Source organism: Canis lupus, chromosome 4 (assembly GCF_048164855.1).
Source record: "Canis lupus baileyi chromosome 4, mCanLup2.hap1, whole genome shotgun sequence".
NCBI lineage: Eukaryota > Metazoa > Chordata > Mammalia > Carnivora > Canidae > Canis > Canis lupus.
In genome coordinates, this window is record NC_132841.1 from 48,609,935 (window position 1) to 48,625,153 (window position 15,219).

General features: G+C 37.1%; 1 long non-coding RNA gene across 13 annotated transcripts in view; it reads left to right on the top strand.

Moving 5' to 3' along the window:
* Positions 1–15,219, top strand: part of LOC140632342 (uncharacterized) — a 227,227-nt gene that overhangs the window by 72,200 nt on the left and 139,808 nt on the right. The window lies entirely within an intron of this gene.

Genomic DNA, 15,219 nt, shown 5'->3' on the forward strand with positions numbered 1-15,219 from the left:
CTCTCTCTTTTCCCTTCTTTTCTTCTTCTTTCTTTTAATAATACCCTGTTCTTATTTCACATATATTATAGCTTGTTTATGCTTTTGAGCAAAGCAGGGATGGCTTATTTGAGATTTTTTAAAAAAGATTTATTTATTTGAGAGAGAGAGAGAGTGAACAGAGGGAGGGGCAGAGGGAGAGGCAGACAAGCAGATTCCCCACTGAGCGGGGAGCTCTAGGTGATGCTGGATCCTAGGACCCTGAGATCATGGCATGAGTAAAATCAAGAATTGGATGCTTAACTGACTGAGCCACCCAGGTGCCCCAGTTTATTTGAAGTTTTATTCTCCTTGAAAATACTTTTTTCCTCAAGTTGCTTTTATTTCTTTCAAACCCCACCTTTCATCCATTTATCTATCTTTCTTTCTTTCAACTTTTTCCTTATGTTGCTGATCCTCTAAGAGTGGAGCAATAAACAGCTGACAGGAAGCTTCTGGGAACATAGTTGGGGCTTCTAGACTATGAGCTCCATATTATAGCTCAATCTTAGTGGGCCCCTGCATCTAAGGAATTCCTGATAGAGAATTCTTTTCTTTCCATATATTATCTCCACTCTTAGCCATAACTTTTTCTCTGCTATCTAGACAGTAAAGCTCTCTTACTTTCTCTAGAGAATAAGGGGAAATTTCCCCTTTATAGTGTTGGGGCAGAGATGATGTACAGATTGTCTGTATGGAATAGGGAAGGGATAAGGATGTAATTCTCAAAACTCTCTACTTTTTGAATAGTCTTTCATTTAATCCTCTTGTTTTAAATTTCACTTCTATATCCATTCCCAGAGGACCCAGTGTTGCCAATTAGAAGATTCTGCAAAACATACTGGGTTTCTTCTTTGCTTCTTCCACTACTGGTTTAGGACTGAGCTTTCCTTAGAGATTCTTTTTCTTTAGACTCTGTACCACTCACCTAGCTTTCAAAATTGTGTTGCAGTTGTCTCTTCTTTTTGTCCTTGTGGTTTTGTTCCCTTTGAAAATTATTTTCTGATGTCTTAATATAGTTTTGGGAGGGAGTAAAAGAGATGGAAATTTACCTGAATTTCTCTTTTATTCTCTTAAGTATTTAAGAGAATTATGACAACAATTAAAAAACACATGAATTTAAGATTTAAACAATCCATCACTATGTCAAAGAAAATGTGACTCTCTCCTCTACTCCCTTGGATTCCATATTCACATCTTCCAAGATGAATCATATTAACTATGATGATGATTTTTCCAATCTTTCTGTGCATTTATATACACTTACTTATACATGTATACAGTTGAGAAAAGAATTTGGATCATATCAAATATGTAGTTTTATAGTTGTTTTGTTTGCTTTTTTTTTCACTTGTGATCTTTCCATATAAGTATATGCACTTCTTTCCCATTCTTTGAGCAGCTGCATAGTATTCCAGAATGGTATGCCATAGTTTATTTAACTTCTTCTCTTTTTAGGAACATTTAATTTTTGTCAGTTTTTCTGTATTATAATAATGCTGTGTGAACATGTTTGATCAAACTTTTTTTGCACATGTACATGTATTTCTTTAAAAGAACATTTAGTGGCTCCTAGAGCCTCGGTCTCTGTTTTCCAAACTTAACTGCATTCCATTTCTTAAATTTTGCCGTATATGCATATAACACATGTACCATTATATACTTATATTTCCCCTTTAAATCATTTTTATTTTTATTTTAAATAGAAGCTTTTTATTATTTAATTCTACTTATTTACATAAATAGGAAATGAATGTCACTTGCCATAAATAAATGGTAACAGAAAAATAAATGCAAATTTACCAAAAATAGTTTTATTGGATTTAAGTGAATGTGATTGCTTTTGTTAAAAGGGAATTAACAAAGTGTTAGTGAGTATTGAAGTCATATTCACACCAAACCCAAAACTTTCTCTCTCATATCTTCTAAAAAATTAAAATGGAACATATTTTCACTGTGTAATTCAATATTATTTAATTCCATATTCATGCATCACCTAAAATAATTTCATACACCATCAGTGGATAATCTTTCTTTCTAGTCCAATAGGTATACCACTCACAGTATTACCTTCCTTCAGTGCTTCGCTATGTCACTGCTCTGCTCAAATATTTAAATCTTTATTGCCTAGAGAATAAAGTAAATATCCTGAAACTTAAGGCCCATCACCTCATGTCAACCAGCCTCAATCTGGGCTGTTCCCATGTTTTTATTACCTTGAGTGTCTTTAGGATTACTATCTACACATTTGCTTTGTTGTGACACTCCAGCTATGCTTGCATTCTGGTTTTTGTGTCTTCTCTAATATATCATTACTTCTTTACAGCAAGACCTGTGTCTTTCATTTTATGTTTTCCTATGCCCTCTACCATACCTAGTATAGTGCCTATACATGGTAGGTGCTCCACTGATTTAAGGTAATTATTGACTTAGAGACTTTGTTACAACAAATTAAGCATTCATTACATAAAAGCTTAATAGAGATGATTCAATTATCAAGCCATCTAAATTCTCATCATAACACAATTATGAGATTATTCTGTATAATACTGCAACATTAAAAAATACAACAGGAAAAAATGCAACAGAAGGAGGACTTTCTAGTGGTGATGCTTTTCTACTGAGTTTGAGTTCATGTTCATTGAATTTATTTCCTTAATTTGAAAGACTAAGCTCCTGTAACTTTTTATGAACTAGCTGATTTCTTTCTATATTCCTGAGTTGCTTTTGCAACATATTTTATCTTAATAAGAATAACCCATCAAGCAAGAAAGCCGGCAGGCTCCTCATTATCATGCTCTGTATATAGGAGTTTATCTTTTGGCTGCCAAACCTGAATTCCACACTGTCCGACTTTAGAAAATGGATTGTTTTTAATAGGTAAGTTTGAGTGACAAAGGCAGAGAGCAAGCCAGTGCCCTGTCCTCTCGGTTGATAGGATTAGATCTAAATGAATAAAGACATGTGATGGGCTGCAGACTTTAGGGGAAAGTCTGCAGTGCACATTGGCACTTGTGAGCAGCATTAACATTCTCTGTCTGCTGTACTAACTCTTTAAAATGCCATTTGCATTGACGATGGTATAAGTGACATTGCTCCCCGAGGAGCTCAGAGGATTGTGGGGAGGTGGAATCAAAGAAAATTCATCCACTCTGAAGGCTCTCCTCTGGCAACAAAATGTAGAAAGGAAAGGACTCTTGTTATTAGGTGATGTCATATTCATAAAAAAAAAAAAACAGGTACAAAAATCTATCCATCATCACAGTTTTTCCAGTAGCCTTTTTATTTCATCATACATTATCTTTCTAGTTGACATGCATCAGCATTTGTCTGGGTGCCCGATATTATTACTTGTTTTCACTAAATATCTGTTAAGACTCTTTATCATCTGTTTGCTCTGATTGATCTCTCTTCAAATAGTTAAACTTTTGTAGTTCTAGCAATAGTTTAATGCCCTATACACCTATGAGTGTGTTTGAGGGAGGAGGCTTGAGCATAGGACTGGGTATTCAGTCTCTCCTATAACTGAACTGGGTTGAAATCACGGTGAATGAATCTGACCTATTAGGAGTCAAAGAACAACTGCACTATGTGGAACTGTAATACAGGAAGACTCAGATATGAATAAGGGTTTAAATGAAACTGTCAGATTTTCAACAAAATCAGTTGTGATGTATTTACTCCCTAGATTTGTGCTGGATCAGTGTATGTTAGCATAATTCTGATGTGTTTTGTGAACAAGAGGTTAAGTAGACAAAATAAGTGATTTCTAAGTAGCATTTTATAATAGTTACATTAGAAATAGTGATTTCCTATAGCATTTTATAGACGTTAAATCAGACAAAAGGCTAGATAATCAAAGTGGAACACAATCTATAGTCCTAATAATTGGCTTCTCATGCAGCAAGGAATTAAGGGATAGTTTTCTTGTTTTGTTTTGTTTTTTGAAAAATACCAGTAAAAAAATCTGTTTTTCTCTCTTTAATATTTATTCCAAATGGAAAAATATCTTACAATGATATTTGGTGTTAGAAAACATAACCCAAAGGCATTGGATTATCTGAAGGGCCTCCTGCTCATCCAGGAAAGACCAAAATATGTTTGGTGATATTTTGAGGTTGTTCATATAATTATAATTTTTGGATTGTTAATCTGTATGTATTATATATGTCTCAGAGCATTTTTGGTGCAAGGAAAAAAAGAGCTATTAAAATTTGTTTTAGAGAATTCTGCAAATTACAGAGAAGTCAGTTTTAGGCAGACATCTAGACTTTAAGGGGAGCAGAAGAAGCAGAAACTCAATTCAGGCTGGTTAAAGCTGGAGGGATTATAGTAACACACTTAAAAACCTTGTGTGAATCAGTATGCTTATATCCAGGTGCATAGTCAATGTCAGGAGTTTGTCCTTAAGCTGAGTTTTCTCCTGTGTTGGCCTTATTCTTGGGTAGGCTTTTTCCTCCTGGTGGAAAAGTTGCAACTTCATTGTAGATCCTCAGATCTTAGCAACCCTTCCTATTCCTAATAGGAATAATTGCAAATATTCTGGGTCTGGTGTTCACTCTTCCAAATTGGGTCGTGAACTTATGCCTAAGCCTGTAATTACAACCCTATTTGAGGAAGTTTGTTTCATGTGGATTGAACACTGGAGTAAGGGTAGAAGAGTAGAGGTGACCCCACCAGAACAAGTTGGAATAGGAGTTGAGTGGTTCCCTGAAGGAACACTGAGGTCTATTAACAGCAGAAGAAGGTGCAGTGGATGCTGTTGGTGACCCTTCTGGATCCCTCTACCAAGCCAGGGCATCCATCCCTGAGCTGCTGTGAGAGTTGGAGGCTAACAGCTTAGAGCTTCCCTCTTCTCCAGATATACTTTCCACCAAAGGAATCAGCTCAACCAGGAAGTAAACCACCCCCTCCTCCAGCAACATGCATCTAGTGGCTATTTGATTCAAGAGGACAAAGAGCTGTCCCTTTTCTTCAGGAGGAAATGAGTTAGTAATGCACATAATGCTCCAAAGCTCCAGAAGAGAGCATAACCTTGATTTTCTTTCCCTCCTGTTCCACCCTGCATCTCTCACTCTTTTTTCTTTTCTTTTTTTTTTCTCACTCTTTTTTCTGAGAGTAATTAGCATAATAAATAACTCCTTCTGAAGCTCTGCTTCTAAGGTATCTAAACTAAGACATTAGGAGTGGATGCTAGACAAGCGAAATAATTAATGTCCATTCTAGACAAGAACTGAGATCCTTTTCTTTCTCTCTCAAGGGTTCCTTCAATTTTTACCTTTCTCTGAATGTCTATTTCATTCTTCTCTTGGAAGACAGTGCAGCCTCTGGTTCTCAATGCTTGCTGATTCCTCTGCCTTTTCCTGACCTCTAAATATTGAGATACTCAAATGCTCAGTTCTCAGCCCTCCTGTTTTTAAACTATCCTTATTTCCTGAAGAAAATTTGTGCAGTCACATGGTTTCAAATGATAATTCACTGATAATTTCAAAATTTACAGCTCCAACTTTATCTCTCCTGGAGTCCCAGACTCATGTCCAACAGGCTTCTTGACATTTCCACTTAGATATCTAACAAGTATTTTATTCTTAAAAGAAATCCTGATCCTACCCACTAAGCCTGTTTCTCCCTGAGTCTTTCTGATGGTTAGAGGAAAAGGTTCTGACAGATCAAATAGTCTGTTAGAGTGATCCTATCACAGTAAATATAGTGGCCAATCTGCCTGCGCCTCTGTGACACTCAAACTATTCCTTACAAGGCCATTTTGGTAACACATGTACAAACAGGGCCTCCTGGATCTCAGGAGAATAAAACTTACTGTCTCAAGTGAAGGTGGAAAATTTAAGGAGATTCTGCTTGATTTTCTTATTTCATTGAAATAGGGAGTAGAACAGGCAAGAGGAAGGAAGAACATGAGACAGAACCATGAAAAAGCAGAGGTCTTCATCCTGTGTAGCAATCCTGGCACCATTGACATTTTGAGCTGGTAATTTTTTTAAAGGATTTTATTTATTCATTCATGAGAGACACACAGAGAGAGGCAGAGACACAGGCAGAGGGAGAAGCAGGCTCCCTGCAGGGAACCAGATGTAGGACTCAATCCCAGGACCCCAGGATCACAGCCTGAGCCAAAGGCAGACACTCAACCACTGGCTACCCAGGTGCCCCTAGTTCATTCATTTCCATCCAAATATATGTTCAGTTAGGCTCATCTTTCCAAACTGACTTGCTAAAGATTTAGATATAAAACTGTATGCTATTCATTTAAAGTATTAGATAAATATAGCAAACTGTCAGTTTATATGACAATTTGTAGTGTTTGAGGAAACAAATTTTTTTCTCACTTAATTCTTATTTTAATTATAGAAGGCACCTCTATCTATTAAGAAGTGTATGGTAAATGTGAAATTTAGGAGTAGTAACCAGCTCTACTCAGTATTTCATCCTTATTTAGCTTGATTTGTATTTTAGCTTGGTGTAGGTATTTACCTTTGCTTTGTTGGACAACCAAACCAAACTAAACCAAGCCAAACTAAACCTAACATAGCTTCATGTCAGATTTTTCACAATACTATTGGGGTGCCTGGGTGGCTCAGTCAGTTAAGTGTCTGCCTTCAGCAGGTCATGATCCCAGAGTCCTGGGATTGAGCCCCACATTGAGCTTAAAATTGGAATCAGGCTTCCTGCTCAGTGGTGAGTCTGTTTCTCCATCTCTCTCTGCCCTTCCCCTCCCCACTTGTACTTAATCTCTTTTTTTCTCTCTAATAAATAAACAAAAAAACTAAACATTTTTTTTTCATAACATTGTCAATTCTATAATACAATCTTTAATTTTTTTTACAAGATTTTATTTATTTATTCATGAGAGACAGAGAGAAAGAGGCAGAAAAGTAGGCTTTCCGTAGGAGCCGGATGTGGGACTTGATCCCGGACCTGGGATCACGCCTGGTGTCAAAGGCAGACGCGCAACTGCTGAGCCACCCAGGCGTCCCCAATCTTTAATTTTAAATCTAATTTTAATTTCATTGATTTGTTTACATCAGTTATATTTTCACATCATTATGCTCTTTTTTTCCTTCTCAGTCTATTTCCCATTTGATTTTCTACTCTTCTTTCATAAAGGTTAGGTATCCTGGCATCCTCTTGAGGAGTGCTATAAAATTTGTTCTTTCTTTTGTCTTTACTGTTTAAATCACCTCCAGAGTTAGGATATTCTGATTCTTAAGTGTGATAGTCCCTTTTTAATGTTCTGCATTTGTCACTAATTCTTTGAGGGCATCTTATCTATTTATCCATTCTTCCCCAAAGTAGGAGAGATTTATCCAGATTCAGTGTTTACCAGTAGAGAGGGTTGTATGCATTTCATATGGTTCTTCTCTACTTGTTATTCTTGTATCAAATCAACTGTAAGAAAGTAGCTCATTCCCCAGGGCTTTGCAGATTTAAATACAAGGATTCTTAAACCATATTGCCTGGAACCTTAACATTTTGAACTGATTCCATATACATCAGTACGTACTTTCAGACTATTGCTTTCTTAGCTTTTCTGAGACCACACATTCTTTTCTTGCAGAGACTAACCTTCTAGGGGAGTTATTTATCTCTGCCATCCTTCCTTATTTTTTCTCTTATTTGTATTTTTGAGAGTTGTCCTTCCCAAATAATAAACATGATTCTGACTATTTTAAGCCAAAAGAGATTTAATATTTTGAAAAAATTGTGCAAGTATTGGGATGCTAGAAGAGCAAGACTGCTGTATTTGGGAATGAAATTTAAATGTCTTTCACCTTTGTGTCACCTGATCAGACTTTATAGAATGCGAGTATCCATTTGGCTGTGATCAGATCATATGCATGGGGAGTGGGGGGACAATTCGACTCCTTCCTCTGCAGTTCGGGGTGATAAGACATTGTATCTTACCAGAACATATATGGTGTGGGTTGAACTTTGTCCCCTTAAAAGCTATGTTAAAGTCCAAACCCCTAGTATGTATGAAGGTAACCTTATTTGGAAATAGAGTCTGATGTAATCTAGTTAAAAAGAGGTCATACTGGATTAGGGTGGATTATATTCCAATGACTAGTATCTTTATAAGAGGGAAATTTGGACACAGATACACAGGGAAATGCCATGTGATGATGGATGCAGAGACTGGAGTGATGTAGCAGCAAGTCAAGTATAAAAATAATTGCTGGAGGGGATCCCTGGGGCTCAGCGGTTCAGCACCTGCCTTTGGCCCAGGGCGTGATCCTGGAGTCCTGGGATCGAGTCCTGTGTTGGGCTCCTGGTGTGGAGCCTACTTCTTCTTCTGCCTGTGTCTCTGCCTCTCTCTTTATGTCTATCATGAATAAATAAATAAAATCTTAAAAAAAAAAAGAATCGCTGGAGACCACCAGAAGTTAGGAGGAGGTAAAGAAGGATCCTCTCCTGGAGCCTTCAGAGAGAACAAGGATTTGCCAACACTTTGATTTCAGACTTCTAGATTCCAGCACCATGAGAGAATAAATTTCTGTCGTTCTAATCCATTTGGTTTGTTTTAATTTGCTATTGCAGTCCTAGGAAACTAATATAACACACAATAGGGGAATTCTGAAATTATAAAAGGGGTGCTGGACACCTGTAGAAATCCAAATTCAGTAAGGAGAGTGTGTGAGGAAACAGTATTCTGTTCATTTCCAAGAAGCATTCTCTTAGTAGATGAATGCCTACCCAGTTTTCTTATTGGGACAGATCCTGGGACAGATTCCACTAGAGTGGAAGAGAAATGAAATATCTTCCTACATTCCCTCTGGGTTGCTCTGTCTGATGAACCAAAGCCTGGGTAAAGGATTTTTTTTCTTTATCCAGTTTTATAAGCCATAGCTTTATGAGAAGTTCCTCCTAGATTTTGGCAATAATGGATCTATTCATCTTTATTCTAAGTTCCTTTTGTGTTGTGATTATGTGTGACTATACATGAGAATATTTTTTTTTTGTGACAAGCGAGAAGGATCTGCGATAAGACACCTTTTAAAATCCTTTTATTACTTTTTAAAAATCTTTTAAATTATAAGCTTAAGTCAAAAAATTTAGGGAATAGGGCAAAACTGGTATGAAGCAAGACATCATGTCATGTTATATCTAAAATTTTGTCAGCTTTTTTTTCTCTGATAACATGGGACAATTTGCCTATTTCTAGAGACTTCTGGATTACCTAGAGATATCTTATATGGATACTGTGGTCCTAATTAACAAATTACAGAACTGAAAATTTCCCCTTCTAGAATATCTTGGTTTCTTAGTCTTTGAATTATGCAATATGTAAATAATGCTAATTTAAAGAACTTTAAAATTAAAATTATGCATTAAAATAATAAGCCAACAGAACCAGTTATGAGCCAAGAGTGCAGTTGCTTTTATAATAATTCAGAGGATTTCATGGAGATTAACTCTTAAACCAAGTGTAAGAGAATAAAGACATAATCATGGACTATTTTGGACTTTTTAGAGCATTTTGACCAACAATTTTTTAGCTTGAAGTTTATTTTAAATGTCTATTCCAAGAATGTAATTGAAGAAAAACTGTATAGTCTAATGTAGAACTTTATCCTCTATTTTAAGCTTTGAATAAGTTAACAAAAATAAGTGTTTTAGAGACTTAAACAAAATTTTCAAAGATTAGAAATCATTCTCTATTTTACTTATGTTGAAGATATGTTTTTTTTTTATTAAAAAGAGAGAAAGCCTATGTTATCTTTAGCAAATTTCAAGGCATCTGTTCTCATAGATATGGCATTTACAAATGAATACTATCCAAGACAATTTAAAAGGCAGTGAGATTTGATGAAGGGAAATAGGTATTTTATTTTTACACCGTAACTATTGTCAACCAGCTCTGCAGAGAAAACAGAGAAGAAAGAAACAGCAAAAGGACAAAGTCATGTAACTTTAAATGCTTAAAAGGTACAGGTGGCATCTGTGCACTGGTTTGCAAATGAAAGGATTTTTCTTATTCCTACTCATTTTTTTAAGACCTTCCTGTACAAGGGGAAAAAAGTAATTTGGATAGAAAATTCAGAGTCAGTGAAAATAGGTGTGTGTGGGAGCTTGTAAAATTAATTTTAGTTGGGATCCCTGGGTGGCGCAGCAGTTTGGCGCCTGCCTTTGGCCCAGGGCACGATCCTGGGGACCTGGGATCGAATCCCACATCGGGCTCCCGGTGCATGGAGCCTGCTTCTCCCTCTGCCTGTGTCTCTGCCTCTCTCTTTCTCTCTGTGTGACTATCACAAATAAATAAAAAATAAATAAATAAATTAATTAAAAAAATTAATTTTAGTTGCTAGGCCTTTTAATATTAGGGTGTGTCCTATCCCCTGTGTCCTCTTAAATAATTCTTTTATGTTGCCCAGGGCAGATGTATTTTGAAAATGGCACCTCTATTAGCCTTAGCTGTATACCTCTCAGAAAAAAAAAAAAAATCACCGGAGCTGTATTTTGAATGCTACCCATGCTGAACAATTGTTACAGAACATTAGTTTGAAATCTAAATGGAGTCTGGGCTATGTTTTTAGGTAGGAGAGAAACAAGACAGTGAAGAAGAACAAAGACGCTTCTCACTCTGAATTTCTGTTATGATATTGTGATGGCATATAAGAGGATCTAGAGAAAATAATCAGAATAGGAAATTTTTAAAGGGGGAGAGCATTATATGTAAGAGTCACAGGGCCAGACAACTAGATGACACTAACTCCTGTTTATTGAGGCTTACAGCATGCCAGCACAGCCCTAAATGCATCACATGCTTCAGGCTCCTATTTCCTCCTGACTGCTCTAATATTGCCATCCTAGTATGACCCTCATGTAATATCATCATCCTAATTTTACATATGAAAACTGAGGCACAGAGAATTAAGAAACTTGGCTGAATTCTCTCCCCTAGCAAGTTTGGTCCTGCAGTTTGCCTCCCTAGATTCTGCTCCTAACTTTTCTACTCTCCTGCCTCCCTACCTTGTAATAAATACCTCCTCCATCTCAACCCATTTAGATGTGTACAGGATGTGAATTTCAGTGAATAAGTGGAACGATTATTTATAAACTTCTAGGTGTGTGATACCATTTGCTGACAAATAGTAATGGACTGTGGGTAGGGGGTGGCTTTTATTGATTTTTTCTGCTTAGTGTCTCCTCTCCCTCGTGTAGGTATCAGCGTCCTCATTTTGCTTACAGAAACTATTTTTCCCTCATATTTGTTTTGGTGCCCTGCCTTCCATTGACTAAGGGGCAGATAAGGAGTAAAAGCTGGCTGGATCAGATCTTCTGGCTCTGGATTTTGAATCTTAAAAGGAAAGAGAAAGGCCTAAAATAGTTACAGTTCTTCCTTCCCTATGAGGGCTTCGGGAGGAGACTGATCTGAGTTCTTGCAGAGAATCATGATTCCTGGAGCTGTTCTCAGAAATCTGGAGCATTAGTTTTTCCTTCAATTCTTTGAGCTTTCCCATCTCTTTCCCATACATTTCTTCCTGCTTTAAAGACAACCAGATTCTATTTATTTTATTTGCAATGAAAGAACCCTGATGGATTCACTGACAACTATTCCTTTCTCATCACGCTGACATAGTGGCCTTTTGGGAGCCCCCATCAGTTCACATTGGAACACCATGACTAGGGTGTGTGGCTTAAAGATAAGATATAAGGGAGCTTTAGATTTTTTGCTTTCTTTCTGCCTGAATGAATGGGAACTTTGTTCTTCCTTGCAAATGGCCACTTGCCATTTTTTTTTTTTTAGATTTTTATTTATTTTTTCATGAGAGAGACACAGAGAGAGAGAGAGAGAGACAGAGAGACAGAGACACAGAGAGAGAGACACAGAGAGAGACAGAGCCACAGAGCCACAGACAGAGGGAGAAGCAGGCTTCATGCAGGGAGCCTGATGTGGGACTTGATCCCAGGTCTCCAGGATCAGGCCCTGGGCTGAAGGTGGTGCTAAACCACTGAGCTACCCAGGCTGCCCAACACTTGCCATTTTGTGTCAAAGAAATTAAAATTGTTTTGGTAGAAATAAATTTTTGGTAGAAATGAATTCTAGTTTCACTCAGAAGTTCTTGTCTAGTAGAAAGGATTTTAGGCAAAAGACAATTTAGTTCTGGTATTGACTCACACTTAAAAAAACCCTCTGTTATATTAAATTCTTAGCACATTTAGTTTATATTTTAAATGATGACAAAATAGACATGACTTAGTTTTAAAATGGTAAAAATTATTATGTTATTGAGCAGGTAAGCTTGTATCACCCCCTTCCTCCCTTCTCTCCCTTGCTTGCCTCTTAACAACCAACACTACTCATTGTCTCACAGTTTCTTGTACTAACCAGACTGTTTCAAGTGTCCCATGGGATTTCCCTTGCTTGAGATTCTCTTCTCAAATACACCCACCCAACAAACATCTATTGATTCTCTAAGACCTGACTCTAGTGTCTTTTCTGCGATACAGCCTTCTCTGACTTTCCAAGCTTGGTTAATTACTTTGTCTTGTGATGCTAATCTATGAGATCTTATCTTATTAGAACATGTATTAAACACTATTTGGCTACATATGTGCGTCCATCGTTTGTGACCTTCCATAGGGCAACCCCTTGTATTTTGGCGTATCAGTTATCCTTTGTGACATTGAAAATGCTTAAATATTGAGCATACCTTGGAAAATTTCCCAATTTGTCACTTAAAGAAACTCTGCTACTGATGCTCTGTACATCTGAAACTTCTTGGAAAATGCTAAAATCAACCTACAAATGGTACGTCTTATAAATATTTTTTCTTCATTACTAATACATTTTTGGATTATGTTACTAAAAGTCTTAGTCTGTTTGGGATGCTATAACAGAAATACCATAGACTAGATGGCTTGTAAACAACAGAAACTTATCCCTCCCAGTTCTGGAGGCTGGAAGTCCAAGAAGAGGGTACTGGCATGTTGAATTGTGGTGAGGACCCACTTATGGAAGACTGTCATCTTCCCATTGTATCCTCACATAACAGAGAGCAGAGAGAGGAGGCCGGGTCTTTTGTGAATCTTAATAAGGACACTACTGCCATTTATTGGGACTGCTTTCATGATCTCATCTGATCCTAATCACCTTACAAAGGTCCTACTTTCTAATATCATAGTAAGGATTCAACATGGGAGTTTTGAAGGTTTGCTAACATTCAGTCTGCCACACTAAGATTTAAAAGTTGCAGCTCAGTCATGGAAAACCATGTCTGCAACCTGCACAGCTCCTATCTAGAGGACCTGATTACTGTCATTTTTTTCTATAGGCCTTTCTGTATCTCCTGCCAGAAATGTCATTAGCCACATGTTTGAAATAGACAATGTCACACCAAGTTAAAGCAGCAAGGGAGAAGAAGAAATTCTCAGCACATTTTGTACAAAGCATCCAAAAAACGGACTAGGAGGTTGCTGGGGGCTATGCATCTATTAAAGATGTGATTGACAATGGAAACTGTATTATTAAAGCTGTTGGAATTTCTAACTTCATATCAAACTAGCTTCATTTCATTTTTAGGGAGGATGGTAGCTCCTACAGTCCTCCTTATGACTAACTTGTCTTGATTTTAGGAGACACAGAAATATCTCAAATAGCAGAATTGAAGACAGTAGAGTGCTCTATCAGACAGGCTTTACATTTGCATGTGGTTAGAGACCTACTGGTACATATCCTTTTGGGATAAATTTTCTCTTTTATCCACTCCCTGTCTCCCACTGCATACATGAGTGTTTTCCAAAGGGCGTTTGGGGGAATATTACTTTCTCTAAGTATTAACTGGTATTAAGGGGAAGAGAAAAAAAAGTTTCTGAGGCTGAACAAATTTGAAAAGTATGGGATTAAGGAGGTGGAATCAGCGTCTTCATTACCACACATGTTAACAGCAGAAGATGAAGCATTCAGACCAAATCTATGTGATCATGTGATCCTCCCAGAGAACGTTCCATGTTGTACATACAGGCAAACCCTGCTAGGATACAATGGACTGATTCTTTCTGTTAAAAGAACAAATTCAGGCTCATGGTTGTTGAATATTTTGTAGCATTGTTAGCATTTATTCACTTGTTTTCATCCCCCAGAGAGCCTTAGGATTAATTTGCTGTTTCCTGCTCTTTTGTGATGAAGAGGTTTTGTTCAGCTTCTTGCTTTATTACCTTTTCTAGGTACTTACTCTACCTTTGTGTCTTCTTCTTTTTTTTTTTTTTAATGGCTGATACTAATGCCAAAGCATTTTCCATTACAGAATCAACCAAAATAAAACAAAGAAACAAAAATCTAAATGCCAATAGTCTTTCCTTAATGTCTGCCATAGAGAATAAGACAAATTTGGGATAAGTTCCATAGTTATAACTCAGGCTTTGTGAGTTCTAAATGTAGTACTGGTCTGAATTTGCTGACTGGACAGATCTCATTGTCTATAAAATGATCATGAGGCTAATAGGCCTATGAGCAAATTCATTTTTCATAAATTCTACACATTGGGGCAGCTCCAGTGGCGCAGCGGTTTAGCACTGCCGTCAGCCCAGGGAGGGATCCTGGAGACCCGGGATCAAGTCCCATGTCGGGCTCCCTGCATGGAGCCCGCTTCTCCCTCTGCGCCTCTGCCTCTCTCTCTCTCTCTGTGTGTCTCTATGAATAAATAAATAAAATCTTTAAAAAAATAAAAAAAATAAATTCTACACATTGGTTAATTAACCCATATTTATTAAGCATCCTCTATTGGTCCTAGGGGCAGAGTAAATACAATAGATGTGATTCTTTGTGTCTATCTGATGGGTAGAGAGAAGAAAAGAGACAACTACGATATAGGTGGATAGAGATGGTGATGAGAAAAAAAAAGAGATGGTGATGAGTAAGGTTTTGAGGAAATACACAGAAAGGCCATCTATTTATCTGAGAGGTAAGTTATTCACAGAAAAGGAAGTAGGAGGTGAATGAAATCGCAGGCATGGGAGAAAATTTATGAATATAGTTTTTTACTGAATGTTTAATTTGTGTCCCACTGTTCTAGACACTGAAAATAACACAGTCCCAGTTTACATCAGAACATGCACAAATAAGTGGGTATTTACAGTCAAGCTTGTAAAAAGTTAAAAGAGGTTTAGGAGCGTGTTTTTATGGGAGCACAAGAGAGGGAAGGATTTTGTGGCTAGAAAATTATGAGGTCGACTGACACATGG